This window comes from Sarcophilus harrisii, chromosome 3 (assembly GCF_902635505.1).
Source record: "Sarcophilus harrisii chromosome 3, mSarHar1.11, whole genome shotgun sequence".
In the NCBI taxonomy this organism is placed as follows: domain Eukaryota; kingdom Metazoa; phylum Chordata; class Mammalia; order Dasyuromorphia; family Dasyuridae; genus Sarcophilus; species Sarcophilus harrisii.
Genome location: NC_045428.1, coordinates 145,071,166 through 145,082,768, shown reverse-complemented (window position 1 = coordinate 145,082,768; position 11,603 = coordinate 145,071,166). Strand labels below are relative to the sequence as shown.

The window sequence follows — 11,603 nt, the reverse complement described above, 5'->3', positions numbered from 1 at the left end:
AAGACAAATGCAAACTATGTTTAATGGTAGTGTAAGGGGATATAATCAGCTGGGAAAACCTAATCTAGATTGTGTGTGATGTAAATATTAGTAGGTGCTTTTCCTACCATATTCCCTATGTTGGGTGGTAAGTTCTTGAAGGCCTTCCAAAAGACTTTCTATTATATAAATATCCCAAGAGTTATTGCTGGAAAATTCTGACTTTAGTGATATGAGGCTAATGAGGGCATAGATTTCACTGGAGAAGGAGCTTAATATAGGTAAAAGGGAAAAAAAAAAAAAACAATCTGAGTAACAACACTAACTTTAACTAGCAGTGGGAAAAATGATTGGATGTGGAAGGGAATAAAGAAAAGAATACTAGGCTCCCCCTTTCCCATTTCAAAAGATTAAGTTTTATAGCTTAATGATATTGTTCATTTACTAGATGATGCCAAATTTATGCTGTTTATAGGAAGGTACAGAAATGTCACCAGAAATAACATGGTGAAAAATGCATCCTCTAGCATGGGAAAACTGCCAGGAAATGATGAAGGAAGAAGTTGAAATAGGAGTGGAGTCTGGAAAATAGTTTAAAAAAGAGATGAAGATTAAGTGATGTAGGTAAGGGGTAAGGAAAAGGCCATTTGGCTTGAGCATATAGAAGGGCTACAAAATGCAACAAGGCTAGAAAGACAGAATGGGATCAGGTTGTGAAGGGTTTTAAAAACAAGGGAAGTTTTTAAAAGAACAGAGTTTATATTTTATCCTACAGGCCACTGGGGGCCATTGATTACAGAATGGAGATTAAGAGCTGTGGGAAGAGTGATATGGTCAGATCTATGCTTAAGGAAAATTCCTTTGGCAGCAGTGTGAAAATTGGACTAGATGGAGGGGTGATGGAGGGAGACCAACTAAGTTTCTGTTGCAACAATAATGTAGCAAGAGAAGTTGAGGAGTTGTGCTAAGTTGATACATATATGAGTAGAGACAAGATGAAAAATGCTATGAAGGTAGGAGTAGGAAGAATAGTAACTAATCTGATATATGGGGAAGAGTAAGTATATGGAGGATATGGAGATGATATGGAGATGATGAACCTGAGACACGTAGAAGGAGGGTGGTGGTGTCTAACATAATTTGGGATGTTTCAAAGATGGGCAGAAGATAATGAGTTCAGGTTTGGGGGCTTTTTGAGTTTAATATATACCTAGATTATCCTGTTTGAAATATCCAATGAATGATTTGGTACTGAAGCTCAGTGGAGAGACTGAGGCTAGATCCTGGAGTTTTCTGCTTAAAGATGATAAACCTATAAAAGTTGAAGAGATATCTAGGAAAAGTGTCATTAGAAACCAAGGTATGGGGCTCCAGTGCCACCCACTGGCCCTCCAGACAGCTCCATTTCCTACTTCTACTCTGGACCCAATGGCTATGGCTGGAGGAGTGGCCTGAGGCGGACACAGCTCCCAGCTGGAGCTGCCAGAGATGGCAGGAGACAACAGCAGCAGCTTGGCTTCTGTGTCAGCAGTGCAGGCAGCCCCAGCCATATGATCTTCCAGCTCAATGTCATGGGTACCACATTCAGTACCTCTACACAAACACTTATGTGGATTCCAGTTCATCCTCCCCTCCCCAACTTTGCTGAGTGGGAGAATTTCACCCTTTATGAAACTGATGCTATATTTATTTATTAATAGAGATTCAGCAGTAGTTGTACCCATTTTAAACTTTCTTGAATTAAACTTCCAGGGAGTGAATATTAATGTTTTTCAGACATGAAGCTGAATTTTGTGAAATTACTCCATTAATATGAAGACTTTTCTTAGGTGAAGAGCTGGAGCATTTGTCACATGGCATTGTCCTTTTTCACAACTACTTGCCACCACCAGGCATTCTAAGTTGCAAGATAAACCATACTCTTGAAAACATTTTTAAGTTGTAAAGTTTTAGTGTAAAAATTAAGAGCATTGAAATCCAATTTAATTGACTATCAGCAATATTCAATGACATAATTGTCTATATTGGCTAGTATTTTCTCTCTCTTTTTTTTTTTTGTCTTCTCTCTTTTTTTTTTTTTTTTTTAATTTAATAGCCTTTTATTTACAGGATATATACATGGGTAACTTTACAGCATTAACAATTGCCAAACCTCTTGTTCCAATTTTTCACCTCTTACTCCCCCACCCCCTCCCCTAAATGGCAGGATGACCAGTAGATGTTAAATATATTAAAATAAAACTTAGATACACAATAAGTATACATGACCAAAACATTATTTTGCTGTACAAAAAGAATCAGACTCTGAATTATTGTACAATTAGCTTGTGAAGGAAATCAAAGATGCAGGTATGCATAAATATAGGGATTGGGAATTCAATGTAATGGTTTTTAGTCATCTCCCAGAGTTCTTTTTCTGGGTATAGCTAGTTCAGTTCATTACTGCTCCATTAGAAATGATTTGGTTGATCTCGTTGCTGAGGATGGCCTGATCCATCAGAACTGGTCATCATCTAGTATTGTTGTTGAAGTATATAATGATCTCCTGGTCCTGCTCATTTCACTCAGCATCAGTTCGTGTAAGTCTCTCCAGGCCTTTCTGAAATCATCCTGTTGGTCATTTCTTACAGAACAGTAATATTCCATAATATTCATATACCACAATTTATTCAGCCATTCTCCAAGTGATGGACATCCATTCAGTTTCCAGTTTCTAGCCACTACAAAAAGGGCTGCCACAAACATTCGTGCACATACAGGTCCCTTTCCCTTCTTTATAATCTCTTTGGGATATAATCCCAGTAGTAACACTGCTGGATCAAAGGTATGTGCACAGTATTTTCTCATAAATTGTAATTCTGACCGGAAGAATTGCTTTTATTAAGCTGTGGAGATGGGGTGGTCTGTATAAGTGATAGTGATACTGTACCACATTATTCAGCTTCTCCATCTGAAGTATTTGGGGAATGTGAAGTATGGGCTAGCTCCCTGGAGGCCTCAGAATCAGCCGGAGTCAGGATAAGCAAAAGTCGTTGGTCTTTAGGGGGAGAATTGAAGGAAATGGACAAAACTGCCAGGAGTTTTGTCAAGGATTCTTCCTTGATTCTACAGTTCAGAATCTCCACAAATCTCCACATTTTTCTCCTCCTCCTCCTGAGGCCAAGTGAAGTTCTCTCACCTCTCTCACTCCACCTCCTAATCCTTCTCTTAACCCCAAGCATTGAGCTAGCATCAACTGTGAAAAGAGAAATTCCAAACATGCTAATAGAGTTATTGCCCAATAGGTAATAAGCCTTAAGTGCTCCATTGTCTGATTCAAGTATACCTATTCAGAGTTTCAGGCCTTTACAGGGGAAGATGCTAGTGAGGAACTTACTTTCTTCCAAGGATCCCTCCCTTTTCAAGTCAGCTTTTCTTTTTCATCTATACTTTGCTTTTGGTTTTATTTTTAAACTCTCTCTCTCTCTCTCTCTCTCTCTCTCTCTCTCTTTCTCTCTTTCTTTCTCTTTCTCTCCCCTCTTTTGGATTCTGACCAAGCTTTATCTATTTTCTGATCTTCAATTTTACCATCTAATTCTCTTAAACATTTTGCTTCTGTTTCAGGAAACTTTTTTTCCCCAGAGACAGATTATTTTCAGGAACAGCTTTTTCCACTGAATTTCTATTCAAATTAAAAGTTTGGAAGTCTGTGAGAGGTCTCAGTCTTGTTTGCCCTTGCTAACAAAGGATTTTCCCTCCGAAGCCTCACTGAGTCATAAGTAACTGCTTCCTCGATAGTTTTCTGGTATTGAAAGCTACAATTTAATTCACACAGGCTGCTATGCTGAATTACAGAAGTTGTCCAGCTGATATAAGAGGGACCTGATAGGAACACATAGACACATGCTCAAATCACATTGATCCAATTTAAGTAGTATCTCTTTGGCTGGACCCTTTCTACAACTTTATCTTTATTTTTTAAACTATATCCATGTAGTACTTAAATTCCACATTTGAATGATGCCATTAACATCCCCAGATGAATACATAATATCATGGCCTTGAGCCCATCCTACTGTATCTTTCACACTCTCTTACAGTAAATGATCAAATTATGGTACAACCAACAGCTTGGATCTCACATATTCTTTTTCCAATAGATGACGGTCTTACTGAGATTTTGTTTGTGATAGGAACAACTTTTTGGATAAATACTTATTGATAACCTCTTTCTTCAAAAGATCCTATATGATTTCCAGAAGAGAAACTATCACAACTGTCTGTTACATCCAAAGACAATATCTTGAATGATGCTAATGGAGTAAAACGTGGTTGTGTGGAAATCACACATTAGGATCAAGTTACTGTTCATGTCGGTACATGATTACTATCAGCACCGATTGATACAAGATGTTTCTCTTAGAGAAACTTTGTAACAGGATTTTGGTGAAGTGTAAATGTTTGGGGAAATTGTATGGAATGCTGTAACTCAAGACTGACAGGTTCAGGATTTTGTTCCTATTGTTACTAGCTATGATACTGTTGGATCATCCTTGCTATTGGGCTGTAACAATAGATCTATATATTATATAGATATGCAGAAATTTCTTTTGAGAATAAAGACAATGTAACTAAACTTTATGATAATCTTTCAAATGATGATGTTATTGCTATGAGTGTCAACTTCACACCTATAACAAGTGTTAGTGGTAATTGGATTGAAATTGCCTATTGTACAAGTTATGGGTCTGTAAAAGTCTGAGCCAGAAACACTTGAGGTCCTCAGTTTTTCATTTCAGTATCTTTTTTAAGAGGAGAGATTAACCGGAGCAAGGTCATTATTAGTCATATTGCTTAATAGCAGGATTTAACAACACAATAAAGAGGGACATTTTAAAAGCAACTGTCCAATTATATATTTGTCATTGTGTGGAAGCAAAATTCAATATTTAAGAAAACAATGTTGAAGATAGCATGAGTACTCCCATAAGGCATGGAGGATGACAGACCTTAAGATTTTAGGCATGTGATGTCAAATAATGTAGCCTAGCATGTGGAACTTTTTTTAAAGGGATATTTGTGTCTTAGTGGTGGGAGTCACTTTTTGATATTTCTTTTTATACCTTAAGTTAGACTTTTATTTGTACTATAAATAATGAATCTTCACAGTCCACATAAAGGCTCTTTACAGCTGTGCTTATGATCTACAGTGATTTGGAGTTATTTTCACTCATTGTTTCTCTTCAGGTTTGATGAAACATGAAAACTAACTAAAGGTAATGTATACATGTGGGAAAGTTGTACTTATTTTTTCTGTCTTGTTTATAAACTTACCATGGTTATTTCCCCACAGATCTAATAAAGTTAACACTTTTACTTTGGACTATTTTATTAGTTTATGACACTATGATTCTGAATATTGAGTTAATGTTTTTGGTTGCTGAAAAGGTATTATTTTGAATATATTTGTCCTTATATTAAAAAGTGTAAAGAAAAGGTTGCTACTTATAGGGACGTCTTCATTTTCTTTAACATGATTTCAAGTATTTACAAATATGGCAACTGTAAATATAAAAGGTATTAAGCATTTGTTTCAAGATTCTATGTTTATGAAAATTCCAATATAGTTGATGTGTGAAGTACAAATAATTTCTTTGAAGGTTGCCATATTGTCAGTGTTTTCCCATGAATTTGAATATCAAGTTAAATGAAAGTGAACAGTATAGCCAAAAAAGAAAGGAAGGGGATAAAAGGGAGAGAGGAAGGGAAAGAGGGAGGAAAGAAGGAAAGAAGGAAGGAAGGAAGGAAAGGAGGGAAGGAGGGAGGGAGGGAAGGAAGGAAGGAAGAAGGAAGGGAGGGAGGAAGAGAGGAAGAGAGGAAGAGAGGGAGGGAGGAAGGAAAGATATACCTGTATGCTGAAATCATGTAATGGCACTAATGTATTATTGTATAAAGATATTAATGGTGTCTTTTTAAAGAAGGTACAAAAGATATAAGGACAAGACAGAATATTTGAAGATTGAGCCTGGACATAACTAAATGAGGCAATACTTCCAAGTGCAATAACAGTAATCCACATTTATAAAGAACTGAAGATTATAAAGTACTTTCCTCCTAACAACAACTCTTAAATATCTATACTTTATATGTATGTATGTACATATATACACATATATATTATATGTATATACATAAATCTATATTTTATAGATGAGGCATTGAAATGATAAGTGGTAAATGCAGAGTTATAGATCTAATAAGTGTTATATGTAGAATTTCTTTCAGCCTGCATTTAAGACACTAAAGCTTTCATCCATGTCTTCTTTATGACTCTCACTGATAGTTTATTTGAAGCTGTGTATGTGTATTAATTTTATTTTTACACCAAACAGTTAATCCGTAACTGTTATAAACTTCTGGGTTGTTTAAAGGGAGATTTGATCATGAAAGAACAGGAAGGGTGTTCAAAAGTCTGATTCTTCATTTCTATCTAAATTACTATCTCAGGAAGAAAAGAAAACCAATTTACCTTGAGGCTCTCATCAAGGTAGGTAGGAGACAGTCCAGCAGCCACATGCTAACAAGATAGTGGCTTCTAGATAAGAGCAACAAACTAAAAAGTTAAATTGTGCCAAGCAAATATTGTGTGAGTGAGAGTATCAGGCACAGAATAAACTCCTGTTTATTTAATTAGAGAAGTCCAGAGAATTATGGTTCTGATTAATGAATATTCTGGCTGATTCAGAGTTAGCATATATCTAATAGACACATTACTTATTTGTAAAAAGGCAATAAGAAGGATTTAACACAAAAAACTACACACAAGAGAGAAGAAAAGAAAAGGATCCAAATATCCAAAAAAGACACTGTGATTGTTGGCTGTCTTAAAAGACATATATTGTCTAGAATAAAGAATATGTCAATGTCATACTTGGAATGATTCAGAGCACAGTCATCAGGACATTTCTACTCACTAATTGGTGCCATATTTTAGAAAGATTGTCCATTGTTTTCAAAGAGGACATTATGATGTTGGGGTGAAATAACGGATGATGGGTAGTGTTTTGACTTGCACATGAATTGGATTTAAGTGAGTCAGAGTCATTAGCCTCATTTTGTCTTCTTAAATCATCAAAGTACAGTGGCAAAACAAAAATCAAGACTATTGGCAATGACCTTGATTGCAGTGGATAACCTTGGTAATCTTCAGTGTCTGACTAAACTTAAACTTAAACTAAACTAAGCTTAAAGTTTATTTAAGCACTCCAAAGAATCTGTTTCAGCTGTCTTCGTGGTTATTGGAACAAGTTATTCTGTTGGTTACCCTAAAGCTGGTTAACTCATCCACCAAGTCAGTTTTACCAAGCTATAGCCACTATGAATGCTAAAACTTCTTAGAGCCACAGGTGAGAACTGGGTGAAGGTGGACACCAAAGGTGAGTGAACAAACCTGAAAAGAGCTCAAAAAGCCCTCATACCAGAGATGCTAGTCTTCCAAGAACACTCCTATATGTTCTTGGGTGCCATGTTTTAGGAAGGATATTGATAAATTAGAAGTCATCAGAAGGAAAATGACCAAAGTGCTGTGAGGACCAAAAATAATGCCATAGAATTAGATGAGATTCTCTGACACACCTTCCAACTGAGATTCAGTTATTCTGAACCTATGAGTGTGATGTTTTAAATATAATCTTAACTTGATTCTGAAAGTGTTCCAAGGTTTTGTGATATCTTAAGATCATAAATATGATCATTAGTTGTCACTCTAAACTAATTAATTAATATATCCTGGAGTTTGATCTTTTGAATAAATTTCTGTTTTCAACTCTACTTGTTATGTATCTTTTTTCTTTAAAAAATAAAATAAAGAATAAAATCAGGATTATCTGAAATTTCTCATGAATAATATGTCAAATAAATAGAAATTTACTTTGATGGACTTTTCAAAGCCATCCAGGTGAAGGTCCATTTGTCATTCATGAAATTAAACGGTTTTATGTTACTCAAGCTATGCTGCTTTGCCAAAATGTACCAAGTTTGAATTTCCCCAATCTTGATACCTGAGCACTGATCCTAGTTTAATCCAGTCTTTGCATTTGTGCTCATTCTTATGCAGATTTGTTGACTCTATACTGGATCTATCTATAGAATTCCATAAAATTCCGTAACTTCTGGTTTATGTTCTGGTTTGTTCATCTTGCTTACAACAAAATTATAAAAGTACACCAGGGATGAATGTCTATTCTCTCTCTCTCTCTCTCTCTCTCTCTCTCTCTCTCTCTCTTTCTTCTTCCTTCCCCCTCTCTCTCCCTTTCTCTCTCCTTTTCTCTTCTTCCTCTCTCTCTCTTAAATTTTATTTTCAAAACATATGCATAGATAATTTTCAACATTCACCCTTGAACATTCACCTTTACAAAAACTTGTTCCAATTTTTTCCCTTTCTTCCCCCAGTGCCCTATACTAGATGGCAAGTAATATGTTGAACATGTGCAATTATTTGATACATATTTCCACAATTATTTGGCTGCATAAGAAAAATCAGATCACAAAGAAAAAATGAAAAAAAAACAAAAACAAAAACAAAATGCAAGCAAACAACAACAACAAAAGTGAAAATACTATGTTGTGAGCCATATTAAGTATCCACAGTGCTATCTCTGGGTGTAGATGGCTCTCTTTATCACAAGACCATGAGAACTGACCTGAATCACCTCATTGTTAGAAAGAGCCACATCCATCAGATTTAATTATCATATAATCTTGTTATCACTATGTACGATGTTCTCTTGGTTCTTTCTACTCACTTCACTTAGCATCAGTTCATGTAAGTCTCTCCAGGCCTCTCTGAAATTTAATCTTGTCTATGCTGGTTTTGTTTGTACAAAACTTTTTAAACTTAATATAATCAAAATTATCCATTTTGCATTCCATGATATACTCTAGTTCTCTTTGGTCCAAATTCCTTCCTTTTCCACAGATCTGAGAGGGAGACTATCCTTTGTTTTCTAATTTACGTATAGTATCACTCTTTATGTTTAAATAATGAAGCTATTTCAACCTTATCTTGGTGTAGTGTGTTAGGTATGAGCCGATGCTTAGTTTCTGCCATATTAATTTCCAAATTTCCCCAGCAATTTTTATCAAATAGTGAATTCTTATCCCAGAAGCTGGGGAATTTGGGGTTTATCAAAGTTCCAGATTGTTATAGTCATTAACAGTTGTCAATGACTTATGAACCTAACCAATTCCATTGATTGACTACTCTATTTCTTAGCCAATAACAAATGATTTTGATGAAGGCTCCTTTATAATAGTTTTAGATCTGGTACAGCCAGGCCACCTTCATTTGCATTTTTTTCATTAATTCCCTCGAAATTCTTGATCTTTTGTTTTTCCAGAAGAACTTTGTTATCATTTTTTCTAACTCTATAAAATAATTCCTTGGGAATTTATTTGGCAAGGCACTGAATAAGTTGTCATCTTTACTATATTAGCTTGGCCTACCTATGAGCACTTGATAATTTTCAACAATTGATGATCAATTCTAATGGACATGGCTCTTTTCAACAATAAGATGATACAAGCCAGGTCCAATTGTTCAGTGATGGAAGAGAGTCATCTACACCCACAGAGAGTACTGTGGGAACTGAGTGTGGACTACAACATAGCATTTTCACTCTTTCTGTTGTTGTTTGCTTGCATTTTGTTTTCTTTCTCAGTTTTTTTTTCTTCTTGATCCAATTTTTCTTGTGCAGCAAGATAACTGTATAACTATGTATACATATATTGGATTTAACATATATTTTAACATATTTAATATGTATTGTTAAATCTGCCATCTAGGGGAGAAGGTGGAGGGAGGAGGGGAAAATTTTCTTTTTTTTTTTTTAAATAACTTTTTATTGACAGAACCCATACCAGGGTAATTTTTTACAACATTATCCCTTGCACTCACTTCTGTTCCGATTTTTCCCCTCCCTCCCTCCACCCCCTTCCCTAGATGGCAAGCAGTCCTATACATGTTAAATAGGTTACAGTAGATCTTGGATACAATATATGTGTGTAGAACCAAACAGTTCTCTTGTTGCTCAGGGAGAATTGGATTTAGAAGGTATAAATAACCTAGGAAGAAGAACAAGGATGCAAGCAGTTTACATTCATTTCCTAGTGTTCTTTCTTTGGGTGTAGCTGCTTCTTCTATTCTTGATCAATTGAAACTAAGTTAGATCTCTTTGTCAAAGAAATCCACTTCCATAAGAATACATTCTCATACAGTATCATTGTTGAGGTATATAATGATCTTCTGGTTCTGCTCATTTCACTCAGCATCAGTTCATGTAAGTCTTGCCAATCCTCTCTGTATTCATCCTGCTGGTCGTTTCTTACAGAACAATAATATCCCATAACATTTATATACCACAATTGGAGGGGAAAATTTTCAAGGGTCAATGTTGAAAAATTACCCATTCATATCTCTTGCTATTAGACTTTGTTGGTAAAAGTTCTGATGATTTATGTGGATTTATTTTGTATCTTTCAAATTTGCTACAATTGTTTCTAGTAATTTTTTTAGTTGATTCTCTAGGATTCTCTAAGTATACCATCATATCATCTGCAGAGTGATAATTTGTTTCCTCATTATCTACTCTAATTCTTTTAATTCCTTTTTCTTATTGCTAAAACTGGAATTTTTAATACAAATCTGAATAATAATGGTGATAGTGGGCAACCTTGCTTCACATCTGATCTTACTGGGAATGGTCCTCATTTATCTCCATTACATATGATACTTGCTGATGGTTTTAAATAGATGCTACTGATCATTTTAAGGAAAATTCCATCAATTCCTATACTCTTTAGTGTTTTTAATAGGGCTGTTGAATTTTGTCAAATGTTTTTTCTGTATTTGTTGACATAATCTTATGATTTCTGTTAGTTAAAGTATTGATATACTTACTCAGTTATCCTAATAGTTTTCATAATATTGAACCAACCAGATTCTACTTGATCATGGTGTATTATCCTGGATATAACTTGCTGTAACTTCTTTGCTAATATTTTATTTAAGATTTTTGCATCAATATTCATTAGGGAAATTGGTCTATAATTTTCTTTCTCTGTTCTGACCTTACCTGATTTAGGTATCAGCATCATATCTGTGTCATAAAAGGAATTTGGTAGGACTCCTTCATTCCCTATTTTTCCAAATACTTTTCATAGTTTTGGAATTAATTGTTCTTTAAATGTTTGGTAGAATTCATTTGTAAGTCCATTTGGCCCTGGAGATGTTTTCTTAAGGATTTAATTAATAACTTCTTCAATATCTTTATCTAAAATGGTCCATTTAAATAATTTATTTCCTCCTATGTTAATCTGAGAAATCTATATTTTTGTAAGTATTCATCTATTTCACTCAAATTATCAGATTTATTGGCATACAGTTGAGCAAAATAGTACCTCTTCATTGGTGGAAAGTTCATCCTTTTCATTTTTGATACTATTTGATTTTCTTTTTTCCTTTTTCTAATCAAACTAACTAAAGTTTTATCTATTTTGTTCTTTTTTTCATAAAACCAACTCTTAATATTGTTTATTAGTTCTATAGTTTTCTTACTGTAAATTTTATTATCAGCTTTTATTTTCAG

The 11,603-nt window shown here is 34.7% G+C and overlaps 1 pseudogene; it reads right to left on the bottom strand.

Moving 5' to 3' along the window:
• Positions 1 to 1,276: 1,276 nt before the first annotated feature.
• LOC105749842 lies at positions 1,277 to 6,534 on the bottom strand (annotated as a pseudogene).
• Positions 6,535 to 11,603: the final 5,069 nt, after the last annotated feature.